Below are 15857 nucleotides of genomic sequence, written 5' to 3'. Positions count from 1 at the left end.
TGTTTTTAAATCATATGTTTTCTGCAAGTAGTTATTCAAAGTGAAGCCAGTATATCAGTAGGTTTGGAAGTATTTCATTTTGACTTCCAAAAAGTAATAGAATTTCTGTATTATCTGTGGCAAATTAAGAACACTGTATACCACCTCAAAGACAATATTGATTATATCACTTTATAAAATCTTCTCCCTGGGGTTTAAGTTACTGACTTTAGCATATTATTGGTCTGATAATTGCATTTCAGTTTGTTTTGGGAAACCACGCCTGGATTAATTGAGTCAGTATAACATTGGTAGTAAACAATAATAGGAAATATTTGTCTGTTCAAGTGCTGTTATTGCCTTTAACCATTTTGAATTATTAAACCATCCAAATCAATATTGCTCACTTATTTTTAATAATGAGTTCAATGACATGAAAATAAACAGTTTTAGGAAATGACTTTCTTTTTGAAGCCCAGCACATGTTGCTATGTATGCAGTGTGTGGAGTGAAGTACAGCAGCTTTTGGCAGTTTTAAAATTATTGTTAATTAACTTTTCTGCTCAAATTCCTGCGAGCTCAACTGTAGTTGATGAGTTATCATGCTACAGCCAATAAATCCTGAAGTAATTTCATAAACATAGTTATTTAACCTAAATTGGATTCTCCATCAATTGAGACAAATCAATTTTTAAATGCCATATTATTGTGTTTTAATAATACTGCTTCATTTTTATATTAGTTTACACTTAAAGAACTTAACATTTGTGCATTCTAATGTTTCTGCAAAGCACTGAAATAGGAATATTATTAATAGTCATGCATATGGAATATATACTTAAAATATATTTAGTTAACAAAATTTTTATGTAGCAAGGATATACCATGGTTTTTGATGCAAAGAAAAGTGAACTATGCATCAGGAGCTCTCAGCTATGGTTTCAACTCTACCACCTATAATTTGCATGAAATCCAACAAGTCATGTAATTTACTGAGGCTCAGTTTATGCTTTGGCAAATGGCACTAATGCATCCAAATGTTGTAAAGATATAGAGTTAATGTGTCAGAAGTGCCTTATAAAATATAAAGGATTTACAGGCACCAAAGATTATTCTTATTGTCTATCATTTTTTTATCAATTCAAATTTGTTAAATTCACATTCTATATTTCTATGCAGCTATATTTTATGACTATAATGGCTCCAAATTTTTTCCAAGGTTATCATGGATTGCATATATTATTTTCTTAATTTAATATTTAATATGACTTGCTTTAGGGGTTTCTATATTCATAAAACAGATGTAGAAAATGATTGAGCAGAGAGCATAATATGCAAAGAAGACTGCAGGTTAAATAAAACTCTGGGTTAAAAGGAGAAGATTTGATTCTGAAAGAATTTCAGGAGTGATGATTTATTTCCTATTAGTGTAATCAACATGGAAATAAACCTTTGGTTTGTTTACATGGTATATGTGTTTAAAATACATGCTACAATAGGATGTAGAAAATAAAATTCCTCTGAAACCCTAGTTTCCTATTTTCTGAAGAAAAAAAAAAGGATGGGAGAGAGATTCATGTATTCAGTTTCTGGATAGCTATTCTGGTGCTAACCATGTCTAAACAATTCATTCATTTATTAATGCAGACATGTGTTGACTGTATGTTATATGTTCATTGCTAATGCTCACTCTGTAAAGTTTGTGAAAGAAGAGTTCTGCTTCTGGGTACTCCCAGTACAGTGGGGGAAGCCAAGATGTAAGAGATGATTACAACAATGCGGTGTGTGCCATAATGGGCACGTATCTAAAATGTCAAACACGTCAAGAAAAGGTATAATTGAGAATGTTGGGAAGCCTTCTCATAGGATAGATATTTGGATCTAGTATTAGCTGGTTAGTTTTACATAAAGCCTTCTGCTTTCAACTCTGTTCTCACATCTTTTTTTCCAATGAGAGAGATTTCAATATTATACTTTATTTCTCTCAATCCTTATTATTAATTCTTAATACTCTGGTTACATCATCTCAGAGTTTTGTTTATCCAATAGTTCCCTACTTTCACATTGTCAGTTTACAGAGAGTTAAGTAGATGCCTCAGTCTCAAAACTGTTCTTGGAAGACAGAGGGTCAGGAAATGGGCATTCTGACTAAAATCCAGGAGACTACCTCTCCTTAACACATCTATTTTTAAATTGTGTTCTTAATTCCATCCAAATTCAGAAAGCATATGAAGGTCATACACATATGCAATTTATGTTTTTATTTTATGTATTCATTATTTGTATCCAGATTCAAATCTACTTTTGGCGACTACATGTCGATGAAGGATTTTCAGAGAGAGGGAAAGACAGTGAAGGAGAAGGAAGAGAGGGAGCGATAGAGAGAGAGGGAAAGGATAGGGAGGTAGGTAGAGGGGGGACAGATGGAGGGAAGGAGGAAGGGAGAGAGAGAGAGACATTTACATTATTCACTATAGTTAACAAAGTAATTCACTGGATGCATAATACTGAAAAAAAAAAAAGAAATTCTGTGGTTACATGTGAAAACGAAATTTATCTTGTTGGATTTGTAAAGATTGCTCAAGAGCAGAATTATTTCAATACATGAAGTCTCAAATGCCTAGTCTGAATGAAAATATAATTACATTTCTGAGGTTGTAGAGACAGGACTCTATGAAATAGGAAACATTAAATTGAGTGTGAAATTTTGGTGTTGGTTTTTTGTATCCCAATTCTGATCCCTGCCCTCCCCTCCCCCCCCCACCAAGATTGTCTACCTTTCTTTCCTGATATCCCCACTGATTTTTTTAGTTCAATGCAAACAGATTCCTTTTGTGCACTGATTTTTCATTTCATAGAAATTAACTTGGCCATTAGCAATGCTATAGTTGAAAGAAAAATGATGTCAACTTTTCATTAATTCCATGGACCTTGTAGAGCCCAAATAAGGAGTTCTTAATGCCCAGCTGGGAAGTGACTAGGTAACCCCATTATCAGGCCCCTACTCAAGTCAGGTTTCCAGGCCTGGTTTTATTCCTTTTGCTTGCTTTTCAGTGCTAATATTCTATGTTAAGGGGACAATTTCAGGTTATAGAAATATCAGTATTTAGCCATTATGATCTTTTGTAGTTTGTTTTATTTTTTTGGAGGTGGCCCTCATCAAACAATGAGTTTGGATTCAAAGCCAGTTTTTTTCTCAAAATAGTTACTCCTAGGTCCTCCTATTGTGAGTTTTCTTTTGAAATCATTATTGTTATCCAGACTGTGTTCACTGGTGATAATTATGGATTCACTTTTTTTTTGGTGCTTCTGCTATTTTTAAATGAGTACCAAATTCCACTATAGGAATTTTAGACAATACTAGTTTTATTTTGTGATTATTTCCTACCAAGACTAATTACTCCCAACATCAATTTTTCTTATTTTCTTTTTTAAAAAAATTTAATATTTATTCATTTTTGAGAGACAGAGAGACAGAGCATGAGAGGGGAAGGGGCAGAGACAGAGGGAGACATAGAATCTGAAGCAGGCTCCAGGCTCTGAGCTGTCAGCACAGAGCCTGACACGTGGCTCTAACCCAAGAACCATGTGATCATGACCTGTGCCGTAGTTGGACATCCAACCAACTAAGCCACCCAGATGCCCCTATTTTTTATTTTCTATACCATTTGTTAAAACTAATTTTTTTTCCTCTATAACATAGTATGTTAGGTAATTATTTAGGCAATTTGTTCTGTTTTGTCAGAACAATAATTTCCATTTCCAATAATTTCCAATAATTTGCATTATGGATTGTTTAAATTGGATTTATATTTATGTTTAGTATGTGAGCAAACTGTGAGACAAATTCTCAGATATTCTAGACTATTATATCATCCATGTTGCTAATTCAATTCTTCAATACATTTTGGTCACTTAGTAAGTTAATAATTAAAATTGAGCATTATTTTCTCTGTGTTAGACCTTGTGCTATGTTTCCATGCTTTATCTCATTTGTTTTTCATAGTTAAAAAATTATCCTGTAACAATAATAAGCCTGTAAGTGTTCCCCATTTATAGAGAAGAAACTGAGGCAAATTGAAGTTAAACAATTTGTCCGCGTCACAGGCTCCTAGGTTGTGGACCCAGAGATGGACTAAGACAGTGTGGCTTGAAGATTGTTCTCTGCACTCTTCCCTGTACCACATGTACAAATGGAGGAATCAAAGGGGTTTGTTTTCAGCGTATATATAAAGTAAAATGGTTACATATTATACATGCTGTTTTACAGTCTATTTTTATTCTCTACTTAGAAATCTATCTAAACATTTTTTTTTTTCTGCAGTAGGGTAAACACTCTTCTCAAACATGATGTAATAACGATGTCACAAATATCTTAGTGTAAATAAGTCATGATTTACTTAATTATTCTCTACTTTTAAGTATATTGCTTTTAATTTTTGGTATCATAGGAAGATTAATACATGTTGATGCACAGATGTCTTAGCTTATATTGCTATACGAAAATAGTATAAACTGGATGTCTTATAAATAACAGAAATTTATCTTTCACAGTTCTGAAGGCCGGAAGTCCAAGATCAGGGTGTTATCATGGTCAGGTTCTAGTGAGAGCCCTCTTCCAGATGCAGACTGCCAACTTATTGCATTCTCACATGGAGAGGTTTTGAGTTAAAGAAAAGTTTTCCCGTGTGGGTCTGAAGTAATCCAGTGAAAGTTTTTTTTTTTTTCTCAACGTTTATTTATTTTTGGGACAGAGAGAGACAGAGCATGAACGGGGGAGGGGCAGAGAGAGAGGGAGACACAGAATCGGAAACAGGCTCCAGGCTCTGAGCCATCAGCCCAGAGCCCGACGCGGGGCTCGAACCCACGGACCGCAAGATCGTGACCTGGCTGAAGTCGGACGCTTAACCGACTGCGCCACCCAGGCGCCCCAGTGAAAGTTCTTAAAAAAGAATCTTAGGCCCTCCGGTGTTCAGAGATGCTTTCCTGTTGACTGATTAAGGAAGTCACTGTGACTTCTGCTGCAAGGAAATGATTCCACCAACAACCTGAATGACCTTGGTAGCAGATTCTTCCCATCTAAGGCCTCCAAGTTAGAGCATCATGCAGTGAACATTTTGAAGGCAGTCTTGTAGGAGCCTGAGCAGAGGACCCACCTAAGTCATGCCTGAATTCTTGACCCATGGAAACCACAGTAAATGTGTATTGTTTTAAGCCATTAAGTTTGTGGGGCCAATGGTGTCAGTCCCAGTCAGAGTGTGAAGTCTAGAGAATTTGATAGTGAGTCCTGGTCTGAGTTCATGAGAAGACGAGCGTCCCAGCCCAACAGTCAGAAAGAGAGTGAGTTCTTCCTTGTTTGGATAATGCCCACTCCACCCCATTGGGAAGGATAATCTGCTTTATTCAGTCTACTTATCCAAATGCTGTTTTTATCCTGAAAAATCCTTGATACATACCCATAAATAATGTTTAGTCAAATATCTAGGTCCCCAGTTGTGATTAACTTGACATATAAAATTAACCATCATAGGACATATCCAAAAATGGAGCAAGGTAGGAGTCCAAGAAGCAAAATGTTCTGTGGAAGAGGGCAAGATATCAAAGGGAGAAAAAGTTGGTGATGATAAAGGGATATATAGTAGGGATTTATTTCAAATGATATGCTTTATATTCTTCATTATACATTCTCACTGATGAAATCTTTAGTTCAGTTTACACTGCTCATTCACTGCTTGAGAAGAATTATAATCTTTAGACTAAGTCTCAGAGATATAGATTTTGTTCAAATCTGTCATGGCATTCCTGTCAGAGACAAGTAACTTTGTGAGATAGATTCTTGTTCTGTGTCTATTACATTAAGTTGGAGTTTGTGTTCCTGAATTATCTTTCTTGTGGAGTTTTGGTTAGTGTTAGCTGAAGGAGGAACTTATGTGAGACTCGAAGAATGTAAGTGAGGGAAACAGTCATTACTCACAGATAACTGTGATGGTCAGAAACAGAAATTCCAGCTTTCTGGTCCCTTGTCCTGTATTCAAATTATTTTCTGGATGGATAGGCCTGCTGGCCAACAGTGACAACAGATTAACAGTGACAACAGATTAAATATTTGACTATGGGCACAGAGATAAACAGAGTCCATGGCTTCTCATGGACCTCCCCAGAAACTGCCTCCTCATAGTCTTGTTTTAGTGGTTTAACAGACTTGGACTCTTGGGTTTTCCAGAAAACTCTGACTTATGCACAATGCCAGTGTGTCAGACTAATTAGTGACTTCCTCTGATGCTCCAACTCCTTTTTCCAGATGTCCCGCTCCAATATTATATACAAGATTTATTCCAAGAAGCTTGTAGTAGCTCTGTTTTCTTGACTGCATACTGAGTAATAGACAGTTATTTTATTTATTTTTAGTACTGAGGCTCAAAGACATTGATTGATTTGCCCCAAATTTTAGAACTTGTAAGTGGCAGAACTGGGATTTAACCTAGGTTGGTCTGACTATAAATCAGGGATCATGAATTTAAATGGCCTCAGGAAAATCAGGTAAGGTAAGAGAATGACACAAGCTTAGAGTAAGCAACACTTCTCAGATAGAAACAACTGGAATCTTCTAGTGCATGGCTCTGTAAAGCATGTATTCAAATTACACTGAGAGCCAAAGGCTTAAATTATCAATCTAAAACACTTGCATTTAGTTTAGGTCAATTAATTCAGACTTTCCCCAAAGAGAAAAAAAGTAGGTGAGTGTAAGCTACCCTTAAATTACTAAAGACCCTTGGAGACAGTTTTTGCACTCTGAAAGAGACTGTTCAGAAATTAAAGCCAAACTCAATCTTTTTTTTATTAATCATCCTGGTGTGTATAGATCTGAACCTATGTTCAGCTCTAGATGATTGTTACTATGTAGAATTTCTGGCTTGGTGTGGCCTGGTTTCCTGAAATTTCAAAAAAAAAAATGCCTCCAGTGAATTTTCAAATAAAGTTTTCCAAATTGAACTTTTGTTTGTTTGAAAAAAAGAAAAAACAGATACAGAAGTCCTAGCACTGTAGGTCATTTATAACAGGGAACATTCTACACTATAAGTCCCTATCACACTTGACACTTTTACACATTTATTTTTTTATTATTTTTTTTAATTTTTTTTTCAACGTTTATTTATTTTTGGGACAGAGAGAGACAGAGCATGAACGGGGGAGGGGCAGAGAGAGAGGCAGACGCAGAATCGGAAACAGGCTCCAGGCTCTGAGCCATCAGCCCAGAGCCTGACGCGGGGCTCGAATTCACGGACCACGAGATCGTGACCTGGCTGAAGTCGGACGCTTAACCGACTGCGCCATCCAGGCGCCCCTACACTTTTACACATTTAGTATATGCTTGTAGCTGAGCATTTTTAAGTCTGGAGAAATATGCTAAATCATAAATATTTTTGGATGAAATATTCTTGTATATGAAAGATAAAAGACATAAACTTGCTGAATCATCTGTACTGGTGTTTTCTAAATGTTATTTATATAACTCACAGAGCTAGGAATGAGAAAATGGGACCAGAGTTTTCTACACCATCCAATCCATTATCAATTGTCAGTAACATACTAATGTGTCTTAATTTATCCCCACTATTAGTCCCAAGTGTACATTATTTATGGCTCATTATGGTATTTTGATTCTTTTTATAATCATTCATGAAAAAATATGGCATTTAATCAATTAGTATCATAATTCCTACTCAAAAAATCATCAATGCATCATGAAAATCCATATGACAGAGCTAGCATTTTTTATTCTACTTTCGATAAGATAATTAGCATCTGCTAGTGATGAGTACAGTTGTAAATATATTTTTATAAACTAATGTCAATAGAGATATAGACTTGCTTTAGGAATATTTTTTATAAAATATTTTCTTTAAAAGTGTTAATATGAAAATGACTGAAAGCGAATTGCTGCTCAATTATCATCAATTTCTCTTTATGCTTACTTTGTAAAAGTTAAAAATTCTACTCTTCTGTATTTTGGGAATGACCAATATGAAGTCTATAGTATACTTAGCATTGCAGCTGTCTGTATCCCTCAGAAGATATTTGAGTGGAATAGATGAATATAGTTGGAAATGATTTGTAAATAATTTTCAGGGAAGATAGTATTATTTTCTGTATATAATTTCATATAACTTATATCACAAGATTGCAAAATCAAATGCCCCAATCTTTTGTTTGACTCCAAAGTCTACTTTTATAATTTAATTTTGAGCTTTTATCATCAAAATTTTACATTTAGACCTCAGGTTTTAGTTCTGACATGTAAAGAGCTTGGAAATTGTCACTCCTGTCCTTATAAAAACAAAACAAAACAAACAAATGAACAAACTAAAAATCAGTGGTTTTTCTTGAGCCCATGAGAGGACTGAGTTCTCAGAGCAAACCATCACCTCTAAATCTGGAGAAATAAGCAAATACAGAGTCCCATCTGAAATCAGCTTACCTGGAGCTAAAGACAATGGAGTCATAAATTCATAGGAACACTAAAAAATAATTTTGAGGAGTGCCTGGGTGACTCCATCAGTTGAGCGTCCAACTTCGGCTCAGGTCATGATCTTGTGGTTCATGGGTTTGAGCCCTGCATAGGGCTCTGTGCTGACAGCTCAGAGCCTGGAGTCTGTGTCTCCCTCTTTCTCTGCCCCTCACAGAGTTCTGTGTCTCCCTCTTTCTCTGCCCCTCACCCACTCATGCTCTCTGTCTCTTTCTCAAAAATGAATAAACATTAAAATTTTTTTTAAATAATAATTTTGATTAATTGCTAGAGGCTAACTGGAGATTAGCATACAATGGTAGACTGCTGGAGCCACAGTTATGGAGAGCTCCCACACATGTGGAGCTTTATCTCCAGGAACCTTGCCAGGTTTCTTTCATGATGATCTAATAAATCACTTTCTCTCTCTGGCAGGGAGAGGGAAAAGGTAATGGTGAAAAATAACCAAGGCCTTTTCTATAATAAAAGCTTCCTTTCTAGGAGAAAAGCCTTTACAAGAGGCTCCATTGAAGGAAAAACAACCTCCTATCTAAAATTCTATACCCAGTGAAATTATCCTTCAAAAGTGAGGGAGAGAAAAAGACTTTCTCAGACAAACAAAACCTGAGTTAATATATCACTAGCACACCTGTTTTGCACGGTATATCCAAAGATGTTCTTTGGGCAGAGGGAAATGATATGTCAAGAACATGATTTATAAAAAGAAAAGAAGAACACCAGACATGAAATAAGTTAAGGTAAAATAAATAATTTATTATTCTTATTCTTAATTGATCTAAAATAAAACTGTTCAAAAACCATAATAACAACAATATATTGGGTGAGTGTAGCATGTGGATAACTAAAATGAATGACAGCAATATCATAAGGGATAGGAGGGAGGAGGTGAATTTATTATGTTATAAGGAAGCTATAACCATGTGAAGTGGAATAGTGTCATTTGGAGGTAGACTTAGATAAGTTAAAAATGTATATTATAAACTCTGTATAAAAGTTTTTTTAAAATGAAATATAATTGATCCCCTAAGAGAGGAGGAGATAAAACAGAATCATACAAAATGCTCAATTAAAACCAAAGAAGGCAGAAAAAGAAGTTTCTGGTAATAACTAGACCACAGTTATAAATGTTTACATTAATCCAGTAAATCAATAATCATTTTAAATATTTGTTTTTAAGTTTATTTATTTATTGTGAGACAGAGAGAAAATGAGAGGGGCAGAGAGAGTGCAAGAGAGAGAGAATCCCAAGCAGGCTCTGCATTGTCAGCACAGAGCCAGATGCAGGGCTCGAATTCACAATCTGTGAGGTCATGACCTGAGCTGAAATCAAAAGTTGGATGTTTAACCTACTGAGCCACCCAGGTGCCCCAATAAATAATCATTTTAAATATTATTGGTCTAAATACACCAATTAAAAGGCAGATATTGTTAGAGAAGATAAAATAATGAACCACAACTATATGCTGTCTACAAGAAATCCACTTCAAATGTAAAGACTGATTTAGTAAGAAAAAAAAGGAGGAGAAAGATACACCATGCAAACACTAATCAAAACAAAACTGGAGTAGCTGTATTAGTTTAGCATTACATAAAAGGGTCAATTCTTTTTTTTTTTTTTTAATTTTTTTTTTTCAACGTTTATTTATTTTTGGGACAGAGAGAGACAGAGCATGAACGGGGGAGGGGCAGAGAGAGAGGGAGACACAGAATCGGAAACAGGCTCCAGGCTCTGAGCCATCAGCCCAGAGCCTGACGCGGGGCTCGAACTCATGGACTGCGAGATCGTGACCTGGCTGAAGTCGGATGCTTAACCGACTGCGCCACCCAGGCGCCCCAAAAGGGTCAATTCTTTAGGAAGATTTAACAATCGTAAACATGTATGTACCCAACAACAAAGAATAAGAATATGTTTGGTAAAAGCTGTTAGACTGAAAGGAGTAATAGACAAATCTACTCTTACAATTGGAGACTTCAACACCCTCTGGCAGTAATTGATAGGTCAAGCAAACAGGAGATCAATAAGAATGTGACTGACCTGAACAATATTATCAATTCATTTGTTATAATTGATATTTATAGAATACCATACATAAAACAGCAGCATATATGTTTTTCTCAAGCTTACATGAAAAATTCACCAAGATAGACCACATTCTGGACCATAAAATACACATGTAACAAATACCATAAAATACATATTAAATACTAGAAATAATACACAGTATCTTCTCAGACCACCATGGACTTAAACTAGAAATCAGAAACAAAGTACACTTAGCCTCCAGATTTTGGTTTCTAATGCAGTGCTCCAATAAAATGAGAAAAGGTGTCTTGGGGAAATGGCTGACTCCAGGACTGAGATAGAATATTCAAGGTAATCCAGGAGTATCTTGAAGTGACAGAAAGTATGAAAGGGCTAAAACAATAATACCAAAGCCATGATGACAGCATATCAAAAGGACACAGGAACCAACTGAAAGAGCTGCCTGATAAAAGGTGGAGTAATTTGATAAGAAATAGAATATTACTGGATTATAACCCAAAGTATAAAATAAATATCCATGAGGCCATAGTGTCATAAAAAGTCATTAAAAAACAAATTAATGGAGAATAAACAAATCTTCCATGAAAATAATTCCAAATAATTAATGTAGCTGTTTTACTCTTAAGTATAACTGGTTATTTCACATAAGAATTGCACCTGAAACCCTAGTTTTCAGTACAAATTTCACTTTCTTACTTTCCTTTAATCCTTTAGTCTGAAATCTGCCGAGATCCAGAATATAAATATCTGGTTTCTGTGGGGGCTAACAGGCATGGTAGCTAGGAATAAGCACTGGGGAGTGTGACTGCTCCTTATATAATCATTAAAAAGAAAAAGAAAAAAAAAAAAAAAACAACACCCTCCTGTTTTCAGCTCTAACATCAACACTGCTTTGAGTTCATGAAGCCTACAATCCCAAGTGTTTCTAGACTTCTGTAGTGGCAAATGAGTTTTCTCCTCTTTGGTATTTCCATCAACATTTAGCTATGATTTTCCTCCTTTCTAGTCATACTTCCTTCCACTTACAGGGTTGCAGATGCCTCCTGTTTTTACCAATGTTAGTTTTTGATTCTGTGTTTTATTCTTTTTGTTTTAGACGTGACTTTTTTGAGAAAAGGGTACAGAGATATGTTTATTTTGTCATCTTGAAATAGAAGTCCACAGATGGCTTCTGAAGGGTGATTGTTATCTGATGACTAATCCCTTTTGACAATGCTATAAAAGCAGGCTGACTAACCTGATAGCATTCTACCACAACACTCATCAATAATGAAAATGGCCTTTCCAGCAAAGACAATCACTTTGTGACATTTTCAAAGCATTTACATATCCTTAAGGAAAATATGAAGTATTTTACATCTTTCAAACTCTGCTGTCCATGCTGGTGCTGTCCAAACACCATCATGTTATTTATTTATTTATTTATTATCCACCAAGTATCCATGCAGAGTGTGGTTCTCCTCTAAAATAAACGGTTCTCCATGTAAGAAAAAAGGGAAAATATGGACCTAGAGTTAGGTGATAAAATACAAATTTCAAAATTAAGTCAGCAATTGGTCAAAACTTATTCTAATACACATGAGGGAGAGTGACTCATAGAGATTTCTAACCAAAAGTACCAAATCTATGCTTTTCTTATTTAATTTGAAAAAGAACTTAATTAGATAAAAGGTACACAATAATCAATATTAATAATATTCTTGTCATGTTATTACATGTGAATTATAATTCTTACTAGAAAAAAGGAAATACTCCTTTTTTCCCTTTCTTTTCTACCTATATTAATTCATCACATATTTGTTGGCTACTATTTACTGTTCCATGTTCTGAGAATGTATCAGTGAACAAAATAGACAGAAATGCTTATCTTTGTGGTACCTATGTTCAAGGGGGGAATAATAACTGGTAATTCTTATGTAGTGCTTAGTGTGAAGCAGGTATGGTTCATTGTTCTTTATGCACAGTAAATCACTTGGTCATCCAAAATCTAACAAGAAACTACTAATATGTTTTACACATTAAGAAATCTTGGCACAGAGATGTTAAGTAACTTGGCTAAGTTATACAGCTGGTAACTCATGGCACTGGGACTTCAATTTAGGCTATATGGTATTCAGAGGCATTAATGGTAACTAGACACTGCTTATCTATGTGTGAGTATTTGTCTGATTTATATGCTAAAAGCAGTTATCAATTGGAATTTTATTTATCTTCATTTTTCCCTATCTCATCAATAATATGTGACTTCTGCAAAAAAGTAGGAAACAGAAAAAGCATAGGAAAAATAAAACAATCTGAACCGGTTGGAGACAGTGTTAACATATGTAGATGTATATACATACTTGCATGTGTATGTGTGTATATATATAGTATATGTATAATACATATACCTATATGTAACCTTACCTATATGTAAGGTTTTACAATCTTCATTTTCACTTATATAATTTTTTAAACTGCCAATAATCTGTTCTGTAGATATAAGCTCAGTTCTTAACACAAAAGTGCATTTGATAAAAATTAAAGTACCATAAATTCTTTAGCTAAATCTGTTTTTGGATTTTTCTTTTATATCATAAACAAAACTGGAGGGAATATGTCTGGTTTTCCTCTGTTAGGATAAATTCTTAGAAGTAGAATTTTGGAGAGAGAGTAAGCAGATAGGTTTTTAAAATATTTTGATCCATATTGCCAAATTTTCCTTCAGAAAGGTTTTATTTACCAATGTTATACACATGTTCTTTTATTTTCACAGCGAGTTAATCCCAGACATTAATGTTCTTTCTAATCTTTGCCAAACTGAGAAAAAATATAGTATCTCAAGATATGAGTTATTTTCATTGGGTTTTCTTAGTGACCATATATAACATTTATTGTTATTATCTGAAACATCTTTGACAGACTTGTTTTTCATTTATCATCCTAAATTGATATTTTGAAATTTTGTTTCTTTTTGTGTACTTTCTATTCCTAGAATTTCTTCTTACCTGTGTAAGCTTGCTATATTTTCTTTTTAAGTGGATATATAGGAGTTTGTAAAGATTTTTTTGTTGTTATTGTTTTGAATTGTGGGAAACTAAAGATAATTATTATCACTTCTTTCAGCCTGGATTTTGTGAAGTCTTTATGTGACCAAAATGACAATACATTATCAATGTTAGTTACCATTTTCTTATCAAAACTATTTAATTAACATAACCTATTGGTAAATGAGATTTAAAAATGTCTGATGACTATTCCATAAATGATAGACTTTCCTTGTTTAAACTTATTCTTTTTAGCTAATTGGTGAACATTTAAAATAATGAAAGCTTTTATTATTGATTAATTAATAATGCTGCTTATTGAACCTCTGTCAAAAAGTTCATTGAATGATAAAGGTTTTTTCTTTTTTTTTTTTTTTTGCACTCACACTAACTTATAATCACTCTTTGCCGTTTGCTTTGTTTTTGATTTGTTTTGTCAAAATAGGTCCCAACTGCTCCTTATTTCCTTAATGAAAGGTAATTGCTATCCAAAATTTCGTTTTGTTTCAAAATACATTACTAAATATTCTATGGATTGTTTAAAAATAGGTAGACATGAGATAGACTCTTAAATAATGGTAGCAATAACAGCAATAACTAAACAAAAATATGCCCATTTTTTAAACGAAAACAAAAATTAAGATGTTACCTTATATTTCTAAAAACAGTTCTTTTACTTCAGCAAGACACCTCAGTATACTATCTAGGAGGTTTTAATTTTTATTAAACAAGCCCAAACTCTCTGCTTTTGCCTTACTATCTAAAAGAGAATGAGAGAAAAATAAAGCAAATCCATGTCCCTATGGGTCTCTAAAAGCCTGTACTCCACCCACCATCTTTTTCCACCCACCGCTGATGGCCCTTCAGTAGGCACCATTAGCACTCAAGATGCTTGCCTTCCAGTAGATTCTCAATGCCCATTCACCTCTTGTGTCCATAAGTCTGGCTGATGCACAGTTTTCAAGGTGAACAGAAGCCATTGTAGGACCAAGTTGCTCCCTACTTCTATACAATATGGAGTCATTTGTCTGGATGTATATCAGCTCTTCAGCCAAAAACCTGGCCTTGTCTGCCCTGTTCTGCTGCCGTTCAGTCAGCATCCAGGTAGCTTCCTGGACTGTCCACATCAACTTCAGGGTAAAACACTAAACAAAGTCAAAGCTTTTCTTAAATAGTTTTATACCTTTAACAAACACTTAGGAAACAAAATCATTCTTTTTTTAGACATTTCTTTTTGTCAACTAAACTGAGTAAAATTTGTGACGGGGAAAGAATTTAGCAACACCTGGAAAAGTATCTTGATGTCACTTAGAATCAGAAAAACAACACAATCAGGGCATCTGCGTGGCTTACGCTATTGAGCACATAACTCTTGATTTCGGCTCATGTCATTATCTCACAGTTGGTGAGATTGAGCCCCACATGGAATCTGCATAGAGCCCAGCTGACATCACAGAGCCTGCTTGGGATTCTCTCTCCCTTTCTCTCTGCCCCTTCCCTGCTGGCACACACATTCTCCCCCTCTCTCTCTCTGTTTCTCTAAAAGTAAATAAATAAATTAAAAAAAAATAAAAAAAATAAGAACAACACAATCTTTATGCCTGGGTGAAGGCTTCTTGGTGAATTCGTTACTTTGTGGTTTGACCCGATTCCATAATTAAACCATAACTTGTCAGCCCAGATTTCCATGTGATCTTTCCTCTTTACCAGCTGCATGCTATTGTATACTAAAAGACTAGTTTACATTCTTGGCCAAATGAAAACTAAGGATAAGAAGAATTATTTAAAGATATGGTTTATTTGGAGATTATACTGGAGATTATCATTTTTAATAAATATAGAAGAATATTTTAATCTAGTCATCTAGGAACAAAATAATATCATTAATGTAATAACTAGATGTTGCAATGATATTCATAATATTGTTATGGCTTCTTGGTAGAAAAAAAATCCCTGCCCTGTTGCATTCAATTGGACAGAATTATCATGTCTCATAAAGCTGTCAAGTTAATCTGAATTATACATGTTTGACAGGCAAATAAAGATGAAAATCATTGTTCCAAAAATTGGGGATTATAGATCTCCTACAGAAATATACATGTTCAATTTAATAGTGATAATCCTTCAATTTAGATGAGCAGCATTACTGCCTTGATAATATTTTTTAATATCAAGGGCAGATTTTATCTTCCACATCAAAAATACTTTGAAAAATTATTACTTGGGGACCCTATGCACACTGTAAAAGTAAAAGTAATGATCTAACAGTTTTTTTTTCTTA

This window comes from Leopardus geoffroyi, chromosome B1 (assembly GCF_018350155.1).
Source record: "Leopardus geoffroyi isolate Oge1 chromosome B1, O.geoffroyi_Oge1_pat1.0, whole genome shotgun sequence".
Taxonomy (NCBI): Eukaryota; Metazoa; Chordata; class Mammalia; order Carnivora; family Felidae; genus Leopardus; species Leopardus geoffroyi.
Note: the sequence above shows the minus strand (reverse complement) of the source record.